This window comes from Lonchura striata, chromosome 3, assembly GCF_046129695.1.
Source record: "Lonchura striata isolate bLonStr1 chromosome 3, bLonStr1.mat, whole genome shotgun sequence".
NCBI lineage: Eukaryota > Metazoa > Chordata > Aves > Passeriformes > Estrildidae > Lonchura > Lonchura striata.
In genome coordinates, this window is record NC_134605.1 from 93,874,455 (window position 1) to 93,900,335 (window position 25,881).

The 25,881-nt window shown below is 37.0% G+C and overlaps 1 protein-coding gene across 8 annotated transcripts in view; it reads right to left on the reverse strand.

Annotated features, from left to right (window-relative positions):
- The window catches only part of DLGAP2 (DLG associated protein 2), a 450,475-nt gene that overhangs the window by 338,904 nt on the left and 85,690 nt on the right, over positions 1–25,881 (reverse strand). The window lies entirely within an intron of this gene.

The window sequence follows — 25,881 nt, forward strand, 5'->3', positions numbered from 1 at the left end:
AGCTAATCCCAGTTCAAATCCAATAGCATCTTGAACCAGAATAGATGCTGGAGAACCAACTGTTAATTGGGGGACCCTGTAATTGCCTCCTGGGTCATTTTGCAGGGATTGAACCCACAACCTTCGTGTTATTAGCACCAGGCTCTGACTTACTGAGCTAATCCCAGTTCAAATCCCATAGCATCTTGAACCAGAATAGATGCTGGAGAACCAACTGTTAATTGGGGGACCCTGTAATTGCCTCCTGGGTCATTCTGGGAGAAAAATACAGAAAAAAATTACAGACTTTCTAGCTACTAGAAAGAGCTTAGTGATTGTCTTATGACCCAGTGTCCTACAGTTCCTCAGACTAAGAATTCAACGGAAGGTAGCACAGAAAAGAAGCCTCACATCATTTGGTTTCTAAGATAGAAAAATTAAAAACCCATCAACTGAGGTAAATTATTGTCATGTTACCTTATACTTGTGTACTGATAACAGTAAGAATTTAATCTTTTTTTCCTACCATATAACTTCCTAGCACTGGCAAACTACCACATGAATAGGTGTGCTTCTACATTTCTCAACACATAGCTTATTTTGGGATCCTCACATTGAACATTAATAGTTTCCTCTGCTTAGCTCAGGATAGACCAGAATGACCTTGGTTGATGGGATTTTCCCTAAACATCAGTCTGAACACCAAATATGCCTGTGCCTAGCAAAACCTTGAATTCATTGACAAAAACTCATACAAATTTTCTGGGTTCAACCCTTAGTGATGACTCCAGTGTGACTGTGAAGCATTAGGCACATAACACAGTCTCTGAAAGTGAGCTGCAGTGACAACATGCACAATACAGCCAACAGGGAGGGAAGAGAAAGGGTATATTTATACGGCCATCTCAATGGTCACACACTTTACAGTACAGAATTCAAATTAATGCTTTGTTATTCCTCCATATCTATAATTGCTTTTGAATGTGTCCAAAGAAGAATTCCAGTCATAATGTGTTTGGCTTCAAGGAGGAAAGTATACAGCTTATGTGCATGTAAGTACACAGGTCCTCAGTAACAAGACTATGTTTAAAACTCATTTAATTTTTGGCCAGCTCTGAATTGGTCACAAAGCTGGACTAGGTGATCATTGGAGGTCCTTCCCATTGGAGGTCCCTTTAATTTTTTAAATTAAAATTAAATTAATTTTAATTTCAATTAAAATAATTTATTCTTCTGTTCCATTCCATTCCATTCCATTCCATTCCATTCCATTCCATTCCATTCCATTCCATTCCATTCCACAGTGCTGGGCACACCAGCCACAGACCCCAGGGCAGGCAGGGTGGTGCCTTGTCTAGCTGGGGGATGGACATCACAGCAGCTATGGACTAATGGCATTTGAAAAAGGATTTTTTTTTTTTCCCTAGAGCCCCATTAAAGTGCACGTCTACTTATAGTAAAAACTAAAAGGATAGTAAGCCTGCACTTTCAGACTCTTAGCATTCTTTTATCAAAAAAGCACTCACTGCAGCAGTGACCTTTGTTCATACTTCCCAAATCATGAAGGTTAATGGGGTCACCCTTCAATGGGGTGGCAAGACAAGCCTTACTTGACGCAGAAAACAATTTTTTTTTTCTGAAAATAATAAAACTGGATAGATTTCTCTCTATTAGAAAGGTATTTTTCATGGACTGGATCCATCTTGCATAGACCACCAGAAACAAGATAATCTTCAGCCAGTACTAAGCTAAATATATATGTATCCCTAACTCAAAACAACTTTAAAGATGTGTCACAGAAGACTGAGTCCAAGCCAAAATAGAACTGTGTATTGAAAAGATATTTTCAAAAGGTGGACGTATAAAAGGCTCAAAGATACTTCTCTGTTCAGGAAACAAAGCTTGCATTTTGGTTGTTTTTTTTTTTTTTAATTTACAGAGAGTTCATTAGAAGGAAACTTTCACTGACAACGTAAGGAGCACCCATGTGGTCCTTCCTCAGTTGCAGTGCTTTAGACACACCTAACATCAACAGTTTCCAAGTTTTTTTTTCTGAGTTATTATTTTCACTTCTTCCATATCTGTCATTTTTGTGAGATTTGTCTTTAACCCAACCTTCTAATGTAATACTAGTGTGCCCACCACTGTGAGGAGGGAATTTTATCCAGCAGCCAACTAAGGAGCTGAGTAGTAGCTGTGAGCTTTATTGTTGCAATATGAATAATTTAAACCTTCTATAAAACAGTTTGTTAGTGATGGGCATGAGGGAGCAAAACATTATAGGATTTTCTGCAATTTAGTAGCTCACAGTGATGAACAGTAGAGCACATCTCAAAGCACTTGTCTCCAAATCAATGCTTCCTTGCTTGTAAGGCAGAGGCAGCAAATATTTTATTCACAAGATTTCAGAAATGGCTAATTGCAGCTCAAATTACAAAATTTGAACCTGATAGAATCTGTTAAGATTTATACATCTGAGAAAAAGGGATCTTCAGTTTCTAAAGTAGTGAGGTGTATTCAATCTCTACTATATTCTAAATTTTACTATCCTTATAGTAACTGAAAAATCCTTCTCAATTCCAAACATTTCCATCCATTCAGAACAGGGTGGAAGTGGGAGACATCCCACAAAATCTGCATCAATAATATGGGAGTGAGGGGACACCAGTAAAATTTTAAGAATTATTCAAATCTTAGATTAATATCTCTCTGCATGGAGGCAACAAATATTTGATGCAATTTTATCATTCTGTAAAAAGAGCTTTTTGATATGTGAGAACTTTTTGTCAGTGAAAGAGGCCTTTGTCTGCTTGTTTCATTTGCTTATGGTAACAGGAACAAAATACCAAAACAGAAAAATATTAATTTTCAGTGGTCTTTAATAACATAGATGTATTTGCAGATCCAGGACCAAACTGAAAGGCTCCCATCTACACTTCTCAAAGGAAAAGAATGGGAAGATGTAAGTGTTTAACACTGTTTTGAAAGTGGAACTCTATTCTCTGTAGCTGTTGCCATCTACCAGATCATATGTTCATCCCAGATACTTGATAAGTTTGCTTATGTCTTTGTTTAGTCAAAATTAGTTCTGCAGGGGATAAAAGACAGGAGACCTGTTGGAGAAAAAATAATAATTTGGAACTTTCAGATGGTGAAAATCAGACTGATTTTCTTTGGAGAGAATACTCACTAGGATGAAGAATGTCATCACTCATTTTCTAAAATAATGAAGGTGTACATTGATTTCCCAATTATAATAAAAGTAGGAATAGCTTTTACTGTATGTAATGTGAAGAAGAAAACAGTGGTGTTCTACTGGCATGCAAAGAAAGTGTATCTGAAATACTGTTGTATTATATACAACAGAAAATTAGGTATAGCAGGACTATGCAATATTCTGCCCTTCACCAACACTGGTAAACATTAAATGTTTTCATAAATGGAACAATGGCATCCATTATGTCATATCAGAATACATATGCTTCATAATTAACATTATTAGAAGATAAAAAGTCTGTTCTGTAAAAGCAGAGCAGTTAAGTGATGCTCATAATCCCTAACATGCAGTCCATTAACCTCAGAAATTTTAAGTAGCTTCATAGTCATCCATGGCATTTCAGATTTCTCACAGCTTCAAATCTGTGGGCAGCTTCACAAGCTTTTTGTAAAGTTTCTCATGACTAGGACATCTGTAAAATTCCCTCCAGACCTTTCTTCAATTCATCTTGTGTTAAGCAGTCAGTAATTGACATATCTGAATAAGGATAAAGGTACATCCTTAAAAACATGCTCTACTGAACACAATATCTTTTTTTAAAGATTTATTGTTAATTTTACATGCTGTAAGATATTGAAAACATTCTGTTTCTTAATCTTACCTTTTTCTTCCCATTTCAATGTGAGTTTTTGATGAGCAGCATTCCCAGACAAGACTCATCGTAAGGAGTCAAAATAATCAGATACAAATCTGTCTTTTAAAAACTCATCCACCATTCAACATAGATGTCCTCGCTACTTATGTGAAATAAATTATTTATTTTAGAGTCACATGAAAAATTGCAACACTGCCTAACATGTTACTTAGAGACAACTGACAAATTTTCTTCCTGGATGTGTACTTGGGAAATGTGAAAGGTAGAAGCAGGATGCCAAATTTTGGTATAGTGTTTTTTTCTTAATTTCTTTACTCCACAGAAGGAGGAAATTGGTGAACCTTTATTAATTCTGATCTCATTAAACTGGTCTTCTTTTCCTAGAAGGAATTGATTTAGGACTCAACGGCAATAGTAATAACAGTTTTAAATTACCCCTCCAAATGACAAAAGTACTCCTTGACAAAAGTACTTTTGTACTTCCGATATGGATATATGAGATAATCCTATGTTTCTTCAGCTAGGTCTATGTTAGAGGAATTCAGAGATCTTCATGCAGAGAAGAGGATGTTATCTCTTCCTCTCTGACTGGAAGCATTAAATAATGTTGCACTACATAATGTAAGATAGTATGAAAAAGATATTTGGATACTCAGTGCATGTTAATATCTAAAACAAAGATGCAAAAATATACTGGATATTATATCTCAGGGCATCTGTTTGACTGTTTTAGTACTAGAGGAGAAGAAACAATATATTCACCTTCTCAGAAGTCAAATCCTACCTATCTAACTTGAAATTCACCTTGTGTGATGAAAAACCTAGATTTAGAGCTTCCAAATGGCACATGGGTGGACAGATTTAGCTAATTGGGATTATCCATAAAAGGACCCATGTCTGAGCTACTGGTCTGGGGTTTTGAGTCTAAGGCTTCAAATTACAGAATTTTTAAGGAATATCTGTGTTTTCAGTCTTATGAGCAGGGGGAAAAAATATTAACCAGATTTGTGATCTGAATATTAGGGAAAGATAGTTGCTTTAGATCATGTGCTGCGCTGCACAACTAAATTTGAAAAACTCAAACAAAATTTTCAGTTTCTCATTTGGTATCAGGGTAGCTCTGATTTCCTAACACCTGTTGACCACAGGCAGCAATCATACTGAATGGCTCGGTGTGCTTCAATACTGCCATGACAAACCCTTCTACACCAGCACAAAACTTTTGGCCTGAAAGATTTCCTGGTCTACATATTGGCCCTAGTTTAAGCTCACTTTTTGGCAGAGCAGTGCCCTAAGTCTCCAGGGATTTCCAGAAAAGGCCCCTCTGGAGCTGATCAGGCTGCTGCGTCCCCGGCAGCGCGCAGAGCCCATGGAGCCCCAGAAGGCCGGGAGAAGGCTGCGGCACCCCCTCCGCTTCCTGCAGCTCCCACAGCCTCAGCTCCGCTCCACAGCCCACGGGCACACTCTGACTCACAGCTCACAGCGGAACAGCTCCATCTGCAAGAGGGTTCCTTCCCTGCAAGCAATGGGAGATGGCACTCTGACTAGGGAAAAAAAGGCAGAATGTGGCATTCATCTGAAGAATGATGCTGTACCAATGTCCCACATCCTCAGTCAGCTCCAGGGTTGATTCAAGCTCGTCCAAATGGGGGGTGGAAATTCATATTTGCTTGACATGCAAGAGAAAACACTTCAAATTAATGACGAATAACATACATAAAACCTTTTTTTTTATGCTTACCAGTGCTATGAGTCACTTTTTTTTTCCCCCAAAGAGAACTGTAAACTAACTAAACACTAAATATATGTTTGGTAACACAGAATATCCAGATTTGTTAGACACACTTTATAAAGGTCATGTTCTGTAATATCACACTGATCACCACCTGATTAAATTGCCTACTGCTCCAAATTTAATGAGAGACTGAAAAGTCTCAATGGTAATTGGGATAGATGATCCTTTAAAGAGAGAAAGTGAGTGGGTGGTTAGTTGAAGCACAGAAGAATGCTTATTAATGCGGAGGTGTAAGAAGTCCTTCCTGAGAAAAAACAATTAAAAACTATTTTATTTGGAAAACACTGAACTTTTAATTGTGTTGCTTCACTAGAATCCTGAACACAGTATCAATTCTCTAACACATGGGAAAAGAAAAATGAACAAAAAAATCCAACAACCAATAATCCAGCAGTCTGTCCTCTGCCTACAATTGCATACTATATGGTAAATTTAATTAATTCAAATTTTTTTTAGTATAAAATTTGTCATTATTTTCAGGAACCCTCTAAATGATTGTCTTGCTAAATGAGTGTCTTGCTCTGTTTTTCTCTAGAAGTTTTTTACTCCAAACAAAGCCATTGACAGGAAATCCAAGTACACAAAAAGATATAAAGACAAAAACACTAAAAACTATCTGACTGACAATTACAGAACTACTACATTAAGAAGAAGGGAATAATTTAATCTTAATTAATATAATGTCCCTTAAAAACACTAAGTATTCTTTATTCTCTTGTAGTAAGATTATCGAAATGTATTATTGGGCATTTGAAATGGCACTACAGTAAACTGCTGTTAAATATATCACTCCGATGTTCATCAGGAACGCTGTGATAAAGAGGAAATTCTTATAAAAATGACTCTATTTTTTAAATTATAATTAGATCTTTTTCTGCCTAAAAGATTGGGTCAATTTCAAACAAGTATTATTTAAAGGAAATCAATTAACTACATTACATAAAAGATCAAGCAAGGCAATTGTAACAGATATTCTGGGGTCATAATCAACAGAATTATGGATATTTTGTCTTTAAGTCTTCAATTCTACTCATATTTTACTCTGACTGCAAAATGCATATCAAAATCCAGACGTTTTTTGAAGATAAAATGTGCCATGAAAACAATGTTTAAGTTTACATATATATTTAAATAAATAAATAAAAAGGAAGCATTATGCTTTAAAAATATCATTGAAAACTGGTAATTCAATGGTTCTGAATTAAAGAGAAAAAATAACATAAGAAAAATCTTGTAACTCTGTTTTAGTTCTGTGAAATGACTAGTCCAGCTTTCAGGAGCTATGACAAGTCCCAGACAGGAGGATTGCACAAGTTGTCCAGCATAAAAGCTCTTTCAGAAGCCATATTTGATGTTCCTTGTGCCTGGAGCATATCAAAATACAGATGAATTGTGGTTCAAGACTGGGGTTAAAATCTGTCCTCAAACATATGACTACAGTTTGTTCCTCAGTTGAAAGGTTGACTTGTTTTCTAGTTCCCAATTTTCTTTCAGAGCAGGTATTTTATTTAGAGCTGTATCTGGCTTGGTGAAAAGGACAAACATAAACTGCTTGGTATAAAATCTCTGACAAGATACTTGGGAGATGGCAAAATGTACAAAACAACAGCAAACTCAAGCTACAAGCAGCAGAAAAGATTGAAGCATGAGCAACCACCAGCATGAGCAACCTGGCCTCTTCCCAAGCTGCCAGGAGAAATGAACTTGAGTAAAAACTTATTTCCTTTTTTAAGAGAAGACAACTGTTGGTTCAGGCAATTCCCACCAGGTCTATTATTATTTACAATGGAGGCAGACATCATTCTTAGCTCTTCCTCTAGGAGAACAGGGAGAGGGGGGGAACTCCAACAACTTTCAGAAGAGGCGTAATTCTTCACAGCACATTCTTGGGTGCAATGAGAAGGGACTTCATTGCTAATTATTGCTTATTAGTGATATTGCATTTTAAGTTATCACAGAAGGAGTTCAGGTTAGAAAGTGCACCATCACTTTGAAAATCTTCTGACTTACCTTTCCATGAAGAGACTGAAGTCCTTTTGCCTAAATCACAAATCAATATTACCTCTCTCTAGCCCAATGGTGCTAGCCTACCTCCACAGGCTTAGAGAAGACACCCCAGTTCCTGATAAGAGGTCTGCTTTACCCTCAGACCGAGAAATTTCATGCAGAAAGGCTACCCTGGCACTAGCTGTCCCCGTCATATCCTGTGATAGGTACAAGAGAAACAGCAGAACAAGATCTGGGTGGGTGAGAGGGTCACAGAGTTGGCATAACCTGTGTGGGAGCTGCATCCATCAATAATTCAAGTCAACCCTTCAGCTATTCTAACTTCAGCAAGGTTCACGTAGCACTTGCTCCCTGGTCAGCCTTGTGTGCCCATGCACACGAGGTAGTGAGATGGCACCAGCTGGGGGCTTCTTCTGGTGCCTGGAACATGACATTGCCTCACTCCAACAAAAAGGAAGAACACTAGATTAAATATCCCTTTACATCACCATATGCTCTTGCCAGGTGGGGGGTTTGAACCTGTTTGAATGTGGTTATGTAACTATGACTGAACTGATTCTGAGGTAGAGGAAGTTTGGAGAGGTGCCTCCTCCCTCTCCCTTAGGTATGGGATAGTGAAAAGCAGCCATGGCAGAGGCAGCTTTTCCCCTTTAAATCTCTCCTCATTTTCAGACTTTGAGAAAAAATAAAAATCTACAAATGTTTCTGCTGTAATTGAATTTTCAAGCCTATATTTACCAGACGGCTTTCAATTCTGGGAGATAAAGGGAAGGAAAAAAAAAAAAGGATAGTAAAAAGAGAGGAAGAAGAGATACTGTAAAAGCTAGCTTAAATGCTTGAGTCATAATATTTCTCAGACTGTTTTCATTGCCCAGATTCCAGTGGCATTATAGGATCACCATTTAGCAATCAAGCCTGCAAACCACTGTCTTGGAGAAAGACACTCCTAGACAGAATACAGAGAGAGAAGAAGCAGGCAAGAGCAAGACAGTTACAATTACTAAACTAGACAGTGATTATTTAATCTCTAAAGAGAAAGCATATTTTATTATTCACTCTGTCTAAACTCTGTTCTGTAAGCCTGGTTCTTTTATACATTGAAGACTGCATTACTGAAGTACAAAATGAATATAAATAACATTTACATTAAACTCATAGTTCCTATGTCACAAAGCTTAAGAATGCCAAGTAGATAAATCCAAACAAATCTAATTTCACATTTCATGATAGGGAGACTCAGGAATAATAAAGCATGACAATATAATAGAGGAAAGAAAAAGAAAAAAGAAATCCCTGCATCATGTTTGGTTTCATTTTATTCTCTGAGAGGTACACATTGCAATTAATTGTGCAGGCTATATACTAAACATGAACATTTAATCATGGAAATCATTGTCAGTTAATTGATTACTGTCAAGAATCTGCTAGTCACAAAACTTGTTTCTTCTTGATCCACCTTAACAAAACTGAATATTAATGCACAATAAAAATAGTACTTTTTGCATGCAAAACTTATGTGTTTCACTGAAGACACCTCCACTTCCTCCTACCAAACAGCTGTGTACAATTGTATATTCCAAAAAATTTTCTTTAGTGCTAGAGCACCAAAGAATAGCTGAGGTAAAAGGAAGTCTTTTTGTCAAATGCCTTGTTTAGTAGAGACACTTGCATGTATTTTTATTTTATTTACAAATTTTAAAGCTGATATCATATTACATAACTTCTTCCAGGCCAGAATTACTTTACAATTAAGCTATCATCTCAATGAATCTTTAAAGAACTTATGGCACTTTCTACTCCATCTATTGGTGAAATATATAGAAGCAACAGAAGTCTGACTAGGTAAGTATGCATTATGGATAGACATACAAACCTGTTATTAATCAACTATTCATGAGCATAACATGCTCATTAACACCCGGAGAAGTGACACATTGAGAAGTGCATTGAGAAGTCCAAAATAGAAATAGTAAATCTCCAAATTTATATATAAGCTAAGAGCAATATCTAAAATTATCTATCTTGTTGGTAGTTGGTGCACCAAATAAAGTATGTGGTATCTTGCTATGTGCAAACACATGTCTGAAATGCAAGGCTTCTGATAGTTTTGCTATGGAGAAAACCTACCTGATGGTGATGTATCTCTTGTCTCAATGTCCTAAGTTTAAGCCACAAGCTCATGTTAATGTCTTGATCCATTTCAGCCTAATGGGGATTTGTGAAAGATGGAATTCACCAAATCAGGGTAATTTCAGTGTTACAATGGGTGATTCTGGAATGATTTATTTCTGGACAGCTTTTACATACAGCACAAATTGCAACTGCTTAGTGGTGTTCTGAAGAGCCTCCTGGCTGGCAGGACCTACAATGACCAGAAATGCAGAACCAGCACCAATTTTCTTTCATACTGTAGGAAGTTAATGCATGATGACCAAGTGGTATTCTAAGAAGTTTGATCCATTTTTACTAATAAAGTATTCTTTGTAATCAACAGCTTCCTTTAGATTGTGCACTGGGACTTCTCTTGGTTTATTGTCCTCTTTGTTATGCAGTATCCTGAGATAATCATAATTTGTATACAACTAAAGAAAACATATAGCATTTTTCAATTTCTTATTTAAAAAAGTTTTTGGTTCTAAAGCTCAAGGAAAAGGTGGCTGAAAGCTCTACAGTGATTTCTAAAGCCCTTGCATCACTGAGAAGTGGCAGAATTGAGTAATTTCCCCTTGGACCACTACAGTGGTCATCATGCCTCAGCAAGGGGCTCACAATGACCCAAAGGTCTCCATTCAACGCAGACAGCAGTCAGGCTCTCCGGGCAAGCACTGCCCAAGATGACACAGAAGGTAGGTCAGGTTGGGTCTTGCACCTGACATTAACACACAAGAAAGGAAGAGGCAGAGATGAGGGTAGAAAGAATTTGTATATATTTTTTAAATAAAAGAGTCAACAAGATTCCCATGGGTTGGATATAAATGGAACATGTGCTGTTAGCCAGCAAGCAGATAAAGTTGCATGGAACCCAAGAAAAAAGAGCTTGTTGGAACTACTTTTTTACCTGACAAATGCACAGGCAGATGGTAAACCTCATATGAGGACTACTTGTAAAAGGAAGCTGTGGGTTACTCCACAAAGACTTCCCACATACTGGTGTTTCCCAGGACTCAGTGTTGGGGATAGCCCTTTTTAATGCCTTTATCAATGAGCTGGACATGGGATTGATACTTCTTCAGCCAGTTTGCAGATCACACCAAGCTGGGTGGGAGAGTTGATCTGCTGGAGAGTAAGAAAGCTCTGTAGAGGGACCTAGACAGGCTGGATCGATGGGCTGAGGCCAGTTTTATGAAGTTCAACCAGAACAAGTGCCAGGTTCTGCCCTTGTGTCCCAGTGAACTCCTGCGGTGCTGCAGGCAGTGCCTGGAAAGCTGCCCAGTGGAAAAGGAGCTGGCGGTCCTAGTCGACAGCAGCTGAACATGAGTCCACTGTGCCCAGGTGGACAGGAAGGCCAATGATATCCTGGCTCAAATCAGCAATAGTGTGGCAGCAGGACTAGGGCAGGGATTGTCCCCCTGTACTCAGCACTGGTGAGGCCACACCTCGAATCCTGTGTTTACTGTGTTTATTTTTGGGCCCCTCACTACAAGAAAGACACTGAGAGGCTGCAGCAAGTCCAGAGAAGGACAATGGAGCCAGTGAAGGGTCAGGAGCAGAAGTTTGATGGTGAGCAGCTGAGTGATTATTCAGTCTGGAGAACAGGAGGTTCAAAGGAGACCTCATTGCTCTCTACAGCTGCCTGAAAGGAAGGTTCAGTGAGGTGGGGGTCAGTCTCTTTCCCTGACTAGCAAGCAGTAGGATGAGAGGAGATGGCCTCAAGTTGCAACAGGGAAGGTTGCAACAGGAAGGGATATTAGGAAAAATTTCTTCACTAAAAGGGTTCTCAAACATTGAAACAGGCTTCTCAGAGAAGTGGTGGAATCACTGTCCCTGAAGATATTTAAAACATGTGTAGATATGTGCATAGGTTTGTGGTTAATGGTGGACTTGGCAGCACTGGGTTAATGATGGGTCTTGATCAGATCTTAGAGGTCTTTTCCAACTGAAATGATTCTGTGATTCTTTTTTTATAAGGGAAGCATTGCTTGAACTAGTAGGCATGAAAAATAATTTATCCTTATTTTAGAACTTAGGCTCCCAAACATGCTCATCAAATATCATGAAGGGCACCTTTTTTTTCTTTCAGGAACAAGCAATAGAATAAATGTTATTAGACAAAGTATCTATATTACTGTCCTCTGGTGGGAGTGGTGGGAAAAACTGAACTACAGCTAAACATCAAAGTCCCAATCCCTAACGTTCATTTAACCACCTGATTTTCAAGATGCTCACTTAAATCAGTTATATATAATTTTCTGATGCTGGATGTTCAATTTACCTGAGTATAGATATTCTAATTATAACATCACAGTATCTTTGCTCTCCATGGGGCTTCTACTTTGCAATGAGCCACATAAAGGAGAATGCCTTCTTCTGCACCACTGATACCCATCCAGATCTCCTTGCAGAGGCTTCCCCAGTCCAGCTGCATACAAATGGGTGCAAAGGGGTAAAGTAGCTACAGATCTAATAGGACTCAAAGTAAAACTTCAGCCTCTCTTGCTCAGAGTCTGCCCCCTTTTTTTTTACTTCTACTTTCAGAGTATTGCAAACACTGGAATAAATAATGTTTGCTGCCTCTGTATTTTTCCCTTTTTTTTAAAACCATGCTGTAATAAAATTGAGACTTCTCCAGAAGTTTCCACAAAAATCAGATTATAAGAGATACTTACATTAATTGAAAATATTAAAGTAAGAATATTAAAAAGCTTTTTTCTTCAGTCTTCAAGTTTTCACTGAAAGAAATTTGCATTTGCTATTTTCCTGATATGCTTTTTAGTCATATATCCAACAAGACAGATTAAAGTTTAATTTTTTCCATTCACCTTGCAATATTCAAAATTAAGGTGCTGTTATGAAGAGTGTGTATGGAACCTTAATGGAAATAACAATAATATTTCTTTCCTTTTCTTCTATTTCTATGTAGCAGAAAATTAATACTACAGACAACAAGAAAATGTTTCTTACTAACATTTCATTGGAAGATTTTTCATTTGACAGAAATTAGAAAAAAATTATTTTCTGTTTGTATCCTTATTAAAAATAATAACCTAATTTAATTTCTGTGAATTATAATCTACATGTACATAAATTGCAAAGAGGAAACCATTCATACACTAAAAAGCTAAAATGCTGCATGCAAGTCCTTTCTCCACACAAAAGTATCTTATTGTAACTCCATAGTTTTGTATTTGAGGTCAAAAACATTGGCCATAGGTGATCTTGGAGGTATTTCACAACATCCTCCATGTCAAAAAGATCAGAGAGCCACAGAGCTGCTCAGTGAGAACAAAACCAGTTCAGCTAATTCAGATGTCACCAGTCTAGGTGACATGGTTATAATCTTCCCTCCTACAGCAACAAATCTATGAATGGAAGAAATACTGCCTTCTCAGACCCTCCAAATTTTCTGTTTATATGCAATTTTGTCATTTTCCTTAAAGCACAGTGGTAGCTAAACATAGCCCCAATATAAAATGTGTATTCCTGTTTTAATTAGGTTCATTTGGCAGAAGCTGAGAACAAGCTGGCAGAATTTGGCCTCTCTGGAGGACACATAACAGCAACCACTCAGGCATGGGACACCCCTGCTTTGGCAGGACAGTGGCAGGATCTAACCATTCCCAGTACTGCTAGTTTTTCCTCAACTATTCTCATGATGCTGCTAGTGCATTACTACTGTGTCTTATTAACATTTAAGTAAATTTCTCCTGGAAGCAACTTGTGAGACCCTGTACATGTTTTTCATCAGAATACAAGATGTGCGTGATTCAGTATCTGTGCCCTTTTCAAATCCCGCATTCCCACCAGCCCCAGCAGAGGCACTATCACTGTGCCAAGATGCAAAGAACACAAAAAGTGGTTGACTGAAGAAAATGGCCAAGGATCAGTGCAGAAAACACGGCTTTAAAAATGTTACAAATTGAAAAAGGCCTTTAGAGCATCTACTCTATATAGAGTAGGTCACTGTTAGCTTTGTTTGCCTTTTTAAAAATTAAGTGCAAAGACTGCTTTGTAAACGTGAAGACATCAGATGTGTGTGAGACCACTAAGAAAGAAAAATTTTAGGGTATATGAGCTTCTTGGTCATATATTAAAAATTTTCTTGAGAAACTCAAATGCCCATATATAAGCAATGTTTATTCTTCTTATTATTAGTAGTAGTAGTAGTATATAAGATTGCCAAGAGGTTGCGACCTGTTCTTCCAGGCACTAGGTTTTCTACACAAATATACAACTTTTTAAATGGCCTTTCTAGTGCAAAGTGAGCATGAAGGCAAGAATATATATATAATTTACTGCCTTGACCCAAACATTTGAAGCTAAGTTTTGCTTTGTTTGGCTCAGATTGCCATTCAGAAATGTTTCTTTAAAAAAAGTGTCCTCTCAGTAGTAACAGTCAAGCTAAAAAACTGGGTTCAAAGTACTTCTTGTTTCCAGGGAACACCAGTGTTCTGTGCAATGGTAGAGAACAGTGTTGAGTTCAGAGGTAACGACTCAAACTTCCTCAGCAAGGAGTGAACCAGGAGTGAGGAGCCTGAGGAAGAAGGGCAGAAGAGGAAGTAAATAGCACCAAAATGAAGAAACAGAGCTGTGACAGGTTGGAAATGAGACAGAAAGGATGAACCTGATCATCATCAGGAATTTAGGATACTCAGCATTATTCTTCTACTTTCATAGCAAGAACCTCTGAATCCAGCTCATAGACAGAGCTGTTGTTATTCAGCCCAGACCCACAGGTCATTCAAAGCCTTCCCCAATATCCCTTTTCTGTACACAAAGGCCTGTGCCACATTAACACTGGCAAACAAAATTCACCAAGGAACATTCGCTTGCTGTGAGGGTAACACGCACAACCTGTCCATGCAATTCGCAGGACAACTCTCCTCTAAAATAAGAATGGCTGCATCCAAGAAGCTGCTGGTGAGTTCTGTCCTTAGCCTCAGCTACTATTTGTCCTTGTCTAGGAATTGTCTGAAACACAGATAATTTTGGCCCCAAGCAAAAACTACAGTGGAAAAAACCCTCTATATTAAGAATTCAACAACATGGAAAACATTAAAATCTGTGGATTAGAAAATAACAGTATCTCTGGATCTGTTGATGATATTATGTTTGCAACGCATGTTTTTGTTTGCTAGTACAGAAATAGCCTAGGTCCTATAGCCTGATTGAAAACATACCTGAAATTTCTAATTTAAAAGGGGGAAAAAGGAAAAGAGAATGGAAAAGGAAATGGGAAAGTAAGAAAAAGGAAGGAGAAGAGAAGAGCTCAGAGAAGTAACCAGAAAAACCAATCAATACAAAATCTGTATAAAAAAATGCACTAAGCAGTGGAACATGTGTGTATTCTAAGATGAAGAGCTCCTCTCAGATTGCTGGGAGGGACACAAATATCTGGCTACTGGCCCTCTAAAACCTAAAATTCCTGAAGTTTTGCAATTCTCCATCAAATATAATGTCTTTCAGTGTAAACCACATTGTTATTTGGACTTAAATCTGAGAGACATGACATGAAGAGACAAATCATAAAGTGAGTAATGTCTGAAAAGAAACTTCTCTTTACTTTGAATAGATCTTTGTCAATACCTAACACTGCAGATCTCGGAGTGCTGGAAGCTCATGCAGTGTTGCTGAGAGGCAGCTCTGCACCCCAATATCTGACCACTTGGTTTTTGTGGCTTTACAGTGGGACTTGTAGCTGCACAACTGGGAATTAATAGACATTAAAAGTGAGATTTATTCTGGATTGGTTCTTTCCTCCCCTCTTCTATGTGCTTGCACAGATGTATCCATGACCTTAACAGTGGGAGAATGTAGGATCATCAGCCCAGCTCAGGACTGTCTCTTCCCATGTTGGCATTGACATAAATCACTTTGGGAGCACGTGGCCAAGCAGCCAATCCCCTCTCAACAGTGCCCTTGTGGAGGCAGCTCTGGCAATGTCAGCCCATGTTTGTGATGGTACATTTGTAAAAATATTAATAAGAGTCACCAGAAGTTCCAGAAAACCTTTGGGAGATACCACAGTACAAAAAAAAAAAAAAAAAAAAAACAATGCTTAAATCTCTCTCTTGCTTAATTGCTCACTTTTGGATTCTAATATCACTGCTGAAATAAGATATTATCACAGACCAGAATTAGTACTATGGGAGATTAAGTTATGACTGAACATAAGTAATTCAAAATGCACCCTGCTTTCAGATTACCCCCAAAAAGGGGATTGCAGCCCCAAATTGCCTTCCTCTTGCCCTACTCAGCCTACATATAGAGATAGCTCAGTTTGGCTCTATTCTCCAAAAGGGCAGTTTCTTACTGCTTGTAGTGCTTCTGCAGCACAGCTCACAGCTAATTACTGCACCATCAGTTCCCAAAATGTTCCAGATCCATCTTACCCATTCTTTTCAGCAGCTATTGTCAGGATCTTTACATATTTGAGAGCATAATCTTTCTTTGCTTACTATTTGTTTTTATTATTATTGTACCATTATAATCTCATTATAGCCTTTTCCAGTTTCAATTATTGTATTTATTTTTTCTGAGTCACTGTAATTACTTTTAGTTTTTAATAATATTTAAAATTTTCACTCTCCAAAGCACACATAATTATTCCCATTATAAAATTAAGTTAAAAGATTGTCAATAGTCTTGGTTTGTACTAGTCTTGGATCAATCTTTTTCCATGCATGATACAACAACCCTGCCTTGCCAATGCCTCTAGCCTACAAAGGTAGATTCCCTTTTAAACAACAGGCTAATCAGAATATTAGAACGCATTGGAAAATTGCTATTCATATTTGTGTGGGAGAGAAATATTTTACAAAATCCTTAAAACCTAGGTACATTACAAAGTTATTCTCCAATCCATCCAAATGTGGGAATTAACCAGTTTTCTACTCTGGGTGTGATTTATAAAACAATTTTTTCACAAGACTCTGAACTTCTGTCACAGAATTAAGCTATTAAACTTACAAAACATTATCATTTCAATGAAGTTCAATGAAATAATCCACCTCTGACAGAAAATTAAAAAACATTCTCCTAATTTCCTGATAATTTTTCTCAAATGTGAGATTAAGTGTATATCCACCAATCATGTACACATTCCCAAAGAAATTAAGAAAATAAAATCTGAATATCTGAAAATAAAATAATAAAATCAATAATAAAATCTGAAAATCAATCCTGCTATGTCGTCCTGCACAGAAATCCTGCAATCTCTCAGGAACCCACTTAAAACCAGCACAGCTTTATTTGGTTGTGTGACTTGTCCATGAGACATGTTTGCAAAAGTATTGACTTAAATTCTAATGATGCAGTTTTTAAGTTACCAGAGATATTTTCTTATCACATCACATTAAATTCATTTACACACTACTGACTTACCAGGATGAATGTTTTCATAGAAATATAACTAAATGCAATGATACTGTAATACTTTTAAGAAATGAGCGCTTTCCTTTTTCAAATAGCTCTGGACCTGAATTTATCAACAACTTAGCAATAGCCTGAGCCCTTTATCTACAAACATTATTTAAATATGTGCACAAGACCCACTGTAACAATGACAGCACTTTCATCTGCAACACTAAAAATACTGCACTCTGCTCAGAAAACACTTTTCAATGCTTTTGAGAAGCATGTCTCAGCATTTAGTACCTGGCAAATCACATTCATTGTACATACATCATAAGCATGTAATATTTGCATACTTTTAAAATTGTACTGAATTCAGCAGTTAGGACACAGTATATGCATTTACTTAGACATGATCTAAGTAATCTAGTGCAGTAATCTAGTGCAAAACTAGATTATGAAATATTTTGAACATTTTGTGATGCAGGATCATTGGAAGTAGGCATATATATCTAGTGGATGGGTGTACTTCTCAGCAAGGCACAGCTTGACAATCCTATTAATCCTCATTGCACTTCTGATTCATTCAGAATTGCTGCTATGAAATTGCTCTGCAGCTTGTTCATCTGCATAACAAGTGATCTCTGATCACTTCAGAGCCAGAAAGATCCATCCATGATAATATCTAGATAAAAGTTAAAAGCTCTGATTCTACAGACAGCTGGGAATAAGATAGTAATTTAAGTGTAAATTTCAGGAGAATATGCAAGCTACATTGCACAGGTAACAGGATGTTATGAAGAAACCATTTCATCCTGCTTCTGAAGCCCTTAATTACCAGAAAATCACACAGTTCATTGTTTCCCAAAGAAACAAAGACCTAGAAAAAATCATGAAATCTCGTTTAGTCACCATTTCTCCACCGACATCTACATTTTACACAACTTAATTGCCTAAATCATGACTTTTTAAAGAGGCGCACGTTGGGTATATGTTGTGATTGTATTGAGAGCAGCCTCTGAACCTTGGCCACTGAAACACCAATGCCCAGAAAACAATTTACACAATAAGAATGAAAAAAAATCTATAGACAAAATCAAGAGAGGGAAAAGGGAATTTGGATTTTTTAAACTTAATGCTACAGCTAATATCTAGTTTTATATTTAGAAAAAGTGGCATGCAGCAATTAGACTTAAAGGTCATCATTACATGCCCCCTGCTACACAAGTAAATAAGCAAAGTGGCCCAGATGAAGACCTTTACATCTACCTGAAGTGCACTAGCAAGGTATTTCAATGACAAGTGCCCTGCAGATTCCCATAAACTGAAGTCAGAAAGCCTAAGAAGTCTGTTGTTCTAAAGTGTTATCATTTGGCTAGGTGTCATACTGCATGTCTCATGCATATTCTAGAAATACACCTCTGACTCAGCAGGACTGGCCTCTTGAGCTGGAAGGGTCAACTCAAATTTCCTCAGGTATGAGACAAAACAGATATGAGTGGGAGCTGGCCAGAGATTAAGAATCTGCCATGGGAAATAAGTTTCACCAGCCATTTCTATCTCCATTTTCACCATAGAAAAAAAATTGCCTTATTTGTAGTTGTCTTGTTCTACTTTTCTCTGATAATTTGAAGAGCCTCGTATTTGGTGATGCATTCACACTGGACTGATCTGGTTCAGCTGAAATACACCTCTGATTCTGAAAATCCAAAGGTCAAATTGAATCTGAAGTAATGCATTTTACTCAGATCTTAAGGGTCTTTTCCTCTTTTTTTTTTTTTTTTTTGCATGCCTATGTGTTCTTCCAAGTTCGTTTAAAATAGACAAGCAAGAAAACTGTCATGTACTAATAATAGCACCACTGTAATGCTGAAGCCCCCTTCCTTTTCCCTAGTCCTCTGTTTAAATACTGAATCAGTAACTGAGCCCTTCAACTCCCAGCATGACCCTAAAACAGTTGCATCCCATGTCCAGAAACAGAGAATAGAAAGAATTAAATTTCCAAGAATATATTCTTTGCTATTTTAGTTTTATGACCTCCTTTGCTTGGTCCTAATTGGCCATTTAATTTTCCCCTGAACAAAGTGTCCAGCTTTGTGGACATGAATGACATTAATTCATACATACATTCTAGTCATGATGTTTTAATTGTTTGTTTCAGATACAAGTTATAGAAGATTTTTTGTTATATTTACTTCCAATTGAGTGCTGAATTGACCTGAGTCTGGTGCTAGTTGTTTCACAGCCATTCTAAAAATGACCTCTTTTCACTGTCATCACAACATTTTGAGATCTGTCTTTCAACCAGTATCTAACCCATAGCTCTGCTATAATGATATTCTTAAAATCATCTGCATCAAGTCAGGAAGCTCGCAGCACTCTATATACATTTGGCTGAAATTAACTGAAATCTTGAAGAAAACTTCTGCATCCCTGCAAATGTTCAAGGCCAGGCTGGATGGAGCTTGGAATAACCTGGTCTAGTGGAAGGCATCCCTACCTTGACAGGAGATTTGGAACTACAGGACCTTTAAGGTCCCTTCCAACCCAAGCCATTCTGTGAAGCTATGACAAGACCTACTGTCATGTAAAGATGGGAAAAGCCATTACAGAGTCTAAACCTGCAATTCCTTACTAACTAAAAAGATTAGACAGAATTCAGGTTTTATATAAAATTAATCTAATTTCCTACTGGAGCAATGCTGATTGTTACTTTGAATACCAGTATTATACTGGCACACATAGAGGATTTTCACAGAATCATAGAATGCTTTGGGTTGGAAGGAGCCTTAAAGATCATCTAGCACCATCCCCCTGCCATGTGTAGGGAAGTTTGCTCAGCTGTCCTTGAATTATTCTAGTAGAAACAACAGACCAGAAAACTTTCCAAACAGTTTTTTTACACACTGGGATGTAAGTGACCTGAATCTATAAATAGTTCTAATGTTTTTTGTAGATATTGCTGTCATAGAAAAACTACTGACTTGCATAACACAAGGCCTTGCACCTGAAAGGTAGAATACAGAATAGAAATATTTATTGAACCCCCCTAGATTCTTCTATAATCAGTAGTGTAATTTTCCTCAACTATAATGGGCTTACTCCTCTGCTATAATTCCTCTACTATAATTTTTTTTTGTTGTTTCTAAGTTATCTAAAATCCTCCATTAAACTTTGTTCTGCCAATTTTCACCGTATTTTTCACTAATGTCTTTGAGCAAAGACACTTCTAAGTGCTTTGCTGTATCAAATCCTCATAAAGAAAGGAGTCAGACCTACAGAAGCATTCTTCTCTTTTGACAGAAAGCCCAGGTGCCAGTTCCATATCATTTTAATGTACACAGTGATATTTGTAAATAACCTTTGCTTTTTTTAGCCAACTTGAGATGATCTGCAGGAAAGACAAACTCATTGAACTCTAAAATATTATATTAATAGAGTTCCCAGAACCATTAGTGAACATCCCAGGCAGAAGATAAAGGTACTTTTGAATTGCAAACAAATACTCAGTCATAAAATAAAAGGAGAAAAAAAAAAAAAAAAGCAACCTAACTAGCACACACAGCTTTTAAAAAATCATTGTAATATTACGAAATTTAAAGGAGAAAAATACCTAGATGGGAGGCAAGAAGCAGCCTTTGCTATGCTAGATGCATACAAGCCCTTTAATTCATTTGAATAAAATACTTGATGTTGGAAATCATAATTGCAGCAATATGTCTAACCACATTTCTTTATTTTGCATAACATAAGAAAACAGGCTCTTAACTCCTACAGATTTACTTCCCAATGTGTAATCTGAATGTGAGTATATTAAATGAAAAATACGTAAGGATTGAAAATAAGGATTGTCACTGGGATGGCAGTTGTTTCAAATCATGTGCCAAAATGAGATGCAGAAATGGTCAAGGGTCAGTGTTGCCAGTTAACTCATATTTTAGTATGATTTACTTATTGGCTGTTGAACTTTAAATATTATAAGTGCATCCCAAAGTCAATATCTATAGCATCAATGAAGCTATCCTGTTAATAATTTCAAGGCTAAAACTAATGAAAATAGGCTAAATGTTTTTCTTGACTTTCTGTGAAGATCACTTCTAAATTAACCAATAGAATGAATTAGGTACTACAGTTAAGATATACAGAAATGAGAATACTTTTTAAAGTGCTCATTTTACCACAGGCAGAGGGATGGGGGAAGGAAAGAATGGAGGACAAGAATATAGTTGAGAATTAAGAAATTATCATGCCTTAATTCCTGTTTAAATGGAAGACAATCCACAGCGGTATACATTGACTTCTTAAAACTGAGTTTTTAAATTATTACTTTCTTCTTATGCTTCCAGTTCACATAGATTAATCAGGATTATTTCATTGTGGCTACTAGGTTGGTCTATGTAATTTGCTTTATAACTAATATCAGAAATTGAGGAAAATGTTTATTTTTTTTAATTGAGTTTAAAAATAACTACAGGACAAACATTTTTGTTTTCTAGGAATAGTTACCACATTTTCTTATCTCTCTAAGAAGAAATTTCAATGCAGTTACGTTACACTTTAAGAAAAAAAAGAGTACAAAGCCAGATTCACTTTATCTACAAGAAGTTTAGAAAAAAAAATGGTTTAAGGGCCAAGAAACTATTTCAACATCTTTTCTTGGAACAGAGAAGGCTCAAATCAAGGTCACTAGTTCCCAGGTACATAAAACACTATTGTAAAAAGAGGTAAAAATTAAATATTCTCTATGTTCATGGTGTTAATAATATTAAGTTTAAAGTTGCAACATGGTATATTTGGTTTGAAATATTTTGCACCATATCAAATAGTAACACTAATCAAAGGCAGACCTACTTTGCTTCAGAAGATTGTAGAACTTGTCACAGGCTGCACAACCATCAGGAGTTACCTCCAGGAAGGCATGAATAGAACTTGCATTGGACAAGAAAAAGAGATTGTCGATAGTTCAAATCAGACCTTTCAGACCTAGAGGTCTTCTCTGATTATCTGAATGATTTAAAAAACTTGCAGCCATCATATCAAATAGATATAATTAGAAAAATGCAGTTTTATACTGGATTAAAGAATATGCCTTCAGGCAGAATTCTTCCATATATCACATTCTCCAAAAAATCAAAATCACTGTAAAATTATTTCATTAACCTACATGCAAAATTAGTTAGCAATTCCATAAGAAATTGTGTGTATAGGCAGATTGTGTCAAATGTTACTATCCATTAAGAAGACATTAAATGTAAAACATGCTTATGAAGAGACAGACACAGTACTCAACTGTACCAGATATTCTAAACTATGGACAGCCCATACCACCGTCTAAGAATTTAGAGTAATATCAATTCAGAATACCTGGAAAGGAAAAATGTTGCTGAAAAGCAGATCCCTGGCAACAGCAATCAATTCTGTTAGAGAAGACATGCTATTTGTGGGAGTCTGGGAACTCAGTCTAAAGAGCAACAACACTGTGCTGTGACTGCCCTGCCTTCACTTTGGATGACCACAGTGCAGGTAGAAAAGACAGTGAAGTTAAAAGAATGGAATGAAAATCCCATCTAACTTTATAATCTCTCCAGAAAAAAAAAATATATAAAGAACCTCAAATCAATATACAACAGCAACAACAACAGAAAAGGGGACCCATATCTTCATTTCTGCTGAAAAATTTGCTCATTCTTGGCACTTTCATACCATCCTATCCACATGGCTTGAGACAAATATGCACATATGCCCAATACCAGGAGGAAGAAGGGGGGAATGAAAAACCAAAATACTTTAACTGCAAGCTAAACCTCCTAGGTTCTCCTAGAATGCTCAGTGTTAAGACAACATCAGATTTCTTGAGTGAGTAAAGAAATATTTATGATGCGGTATTTATACCTTAGTCAAAAGCTCCAACAGGAAGGCAACAAAAATGAAGTTAAATAACGACACAGTTTTGTAGGAAGCCATATGTCTTCTATAATGCCAAACAAAGATGCCAGTAACAGTTAAAGAAGCTCTGAATTTTGCAGCCAAGAATTACACAACATCAAAAAGCTAAGAAACTGCTATCTACATTAATAAAGAGGAAATATAGTGAATAGCAACCTGTTTCTTATATGATTTTTAAAAAAAGACAGAAAAAATTCCAATGGGCTACAAAGAAGAAAATTAAAATATTGAATAAATGCAGCAAAACTAGAGAGACAATAACAAAAAATCCTACAGGGAACTGTAAAACATTAGGCATGAGAATCAGCAAAATAGCCAATGAAATGATAAAGATGTCAAATTTTTTTAAAAGGATTAAAATAACTACCAACAATGAAGATTTGAGTTATTGGCTATGCTGAGTTATGAAAAGTCCTAGGGAAAAGGAAAACACAGAACATCAGTGAATATGTCTGTGATCTGTGATGCATTGAATTACAACTCAGAAAAATCAAAATGATGAAGTGGCATAGGATGTCTTCTACAATGGAGTTTCAAAAGAAGAAAGATGACCACAGCGTCCTCATGTAAAATACTGGAGTAAAGAAGCCAGAGACCAGCTCTAGCAGAAAACAGTGAATGCAGCCCAGCAACTATCACTTGCAGTGTTTTCCAAGAGAGAAATATCTTCATGCCTACAAGGATGACATTTTGAAGACCTCGATCTTAAGGCCATAATCTGCCTTCCAATCTGAAGGTAAATCTCATAAAAATTGAAAGGAAAAGCAATCAAATCTATCTAAGAATTTACCCCTTCTTGAATTTTAATTCAAATAACAAGTATAAGCAAAATCAACAAAACATAGATTAATCAAATGGCTTGGGTTGAAAGGGATCTTTAAAAATCTTCTAGTCCAAACCCTGCTGCCATGGGCAGGAACATCTTTCAACTACTTTCATCTAGTTGTACTTTTGTCTTGTACAGCTAGATCAAGTTGTACAGAACCCTACCTAGCCTAATTTTGAACACTTCCAGTGATAGGTCATCCGCCACTCCTTCCACTTTCATTGTAAACAAATTCTTCCTTATGTCCAGTCCAAAACTACCCTCTTTCAGTTTAAAACCAATGCCCAATGCTCTCCACCTTGGTAAAAAGTGTTTCTCTGACTTTCCATAAGCCCCTTTTTATTGAATGATAGAATGATGTATGGTGCAATCTATCTCTTTTCAAGTGAACACTAGAAATGCAAAGACAGTCATAATGAAGACTGTCCTCATAAAAAAAAAAGAAAGGCAAAATAAAATACTATTAGTCTTTCAAAAAATCTCTGTCTAGGCAGGCTGATGTGCCTTCATTTGCTTCTTGAGTTAATAGTTATGAAAAAGCATGGGAGGCTCCCTCACGGAGCCAGTCTCACTGAAACAGCAAAAAGTACCTCAAGGGCCCCTGTCAAACCTGATGCCCTGCTGAAGAGGCTTTCTTTAGGATGACACCATGACATTTGTGTTTGAACACAAAGAAGTAGATACCTCAAGCACCACCCAACAGCCTACTTCTTACTGAACATCAAAGTAATTCTGTCTTTCAGGAGCACCTGAATTCATCACCACTGTATCCAAAAAACAAGATAGACTATCTCAGTCCCTGTCACAGTAATGATATTCATAACACTGCTAAAGAATCTGAAAAGAAAAAATTTAAAATTGGGGTTTTATTGTCTACCATTACCACAAGTACATCAAGGCTTTGAGTGATGATTTGTGTTTCTCTAAATCAATAGCTTTCCTTATTAGCACACCATTCTCATCAGTTTCTTTAAAGCTTTTTTAGAAGGCTGCCATTAAGTGACTGCCATTAAATAAAGTTATCAACTGATTTATTAGATATTTAACATAGCAGATCTTCAATGAAACAAGCATCATAAGCTTTTCATGGAAAATAAAAAGTATTTTGCTTATGCTATGGCAGCTCTTTAAAATGTTAATGTGTATTTAACATTACAAACTGGAGCAAAGGTGACTCCCTCAGTGCCACCCTGCAGCCAGGGGAAGAGTTCAATGTAAATTCCAATCTCTTCAGCACATGAAAACCAAGCAGGCTTCTCCATTCCTAACCTTGGCTATTTGAGCTTTGACTTTTCACTTCCCATAAACCACTGAGGAAGTATAGCATAGGCATAGCATTTATTGACTCATTTTATTTAGTTTTAATCTTTGAAAACCTCCTTACCCTTTTCAGCATGGTTAGTCACCCTGAAACTGTTATCAGAGAAGGAGGGTTCTAAAACAGAAGGCAAGATCAGCAATCAAGCAGGGATTTTATTGTATGGTCAGTGAGTATGAAGTTTGCCTCCTCAACTCAAGGTCCCTGGGTTGGCATGTGCCTTCAAGACACACAGTCCTCAGCACTGCCTGCTTCTGCCTGCAGCCTGCCAGTCCTCCCAGAGCAGAGGGACAAGGTCAGTCTCCTCACTGAATAGTTGTGTTTGGCATTCTAGAATGTACAGACAACATTCTGCTGAGTAAAATGCTGAAGTAAAATACTTCAAGACTGCAATTGGGCATGGCTCGGGAAGATGACACTCAACTTTGTGAGGTGTAACTTGTTCCAGAAAAGCCTAATTCTAATTCTTTGACAGCAGGCCACCTGCTGACCTTTCCCCAAAAGACCATGCCACAGAAGCTTGTTCTAAAGAACCAAAGGCAAAAGAAGTTTTTGATTTCTGCATTAGCTAGCAACAAGTGTACTTCTACACTTTTAGATTTTCCTATTTCTGAAGCACTTCTTATAA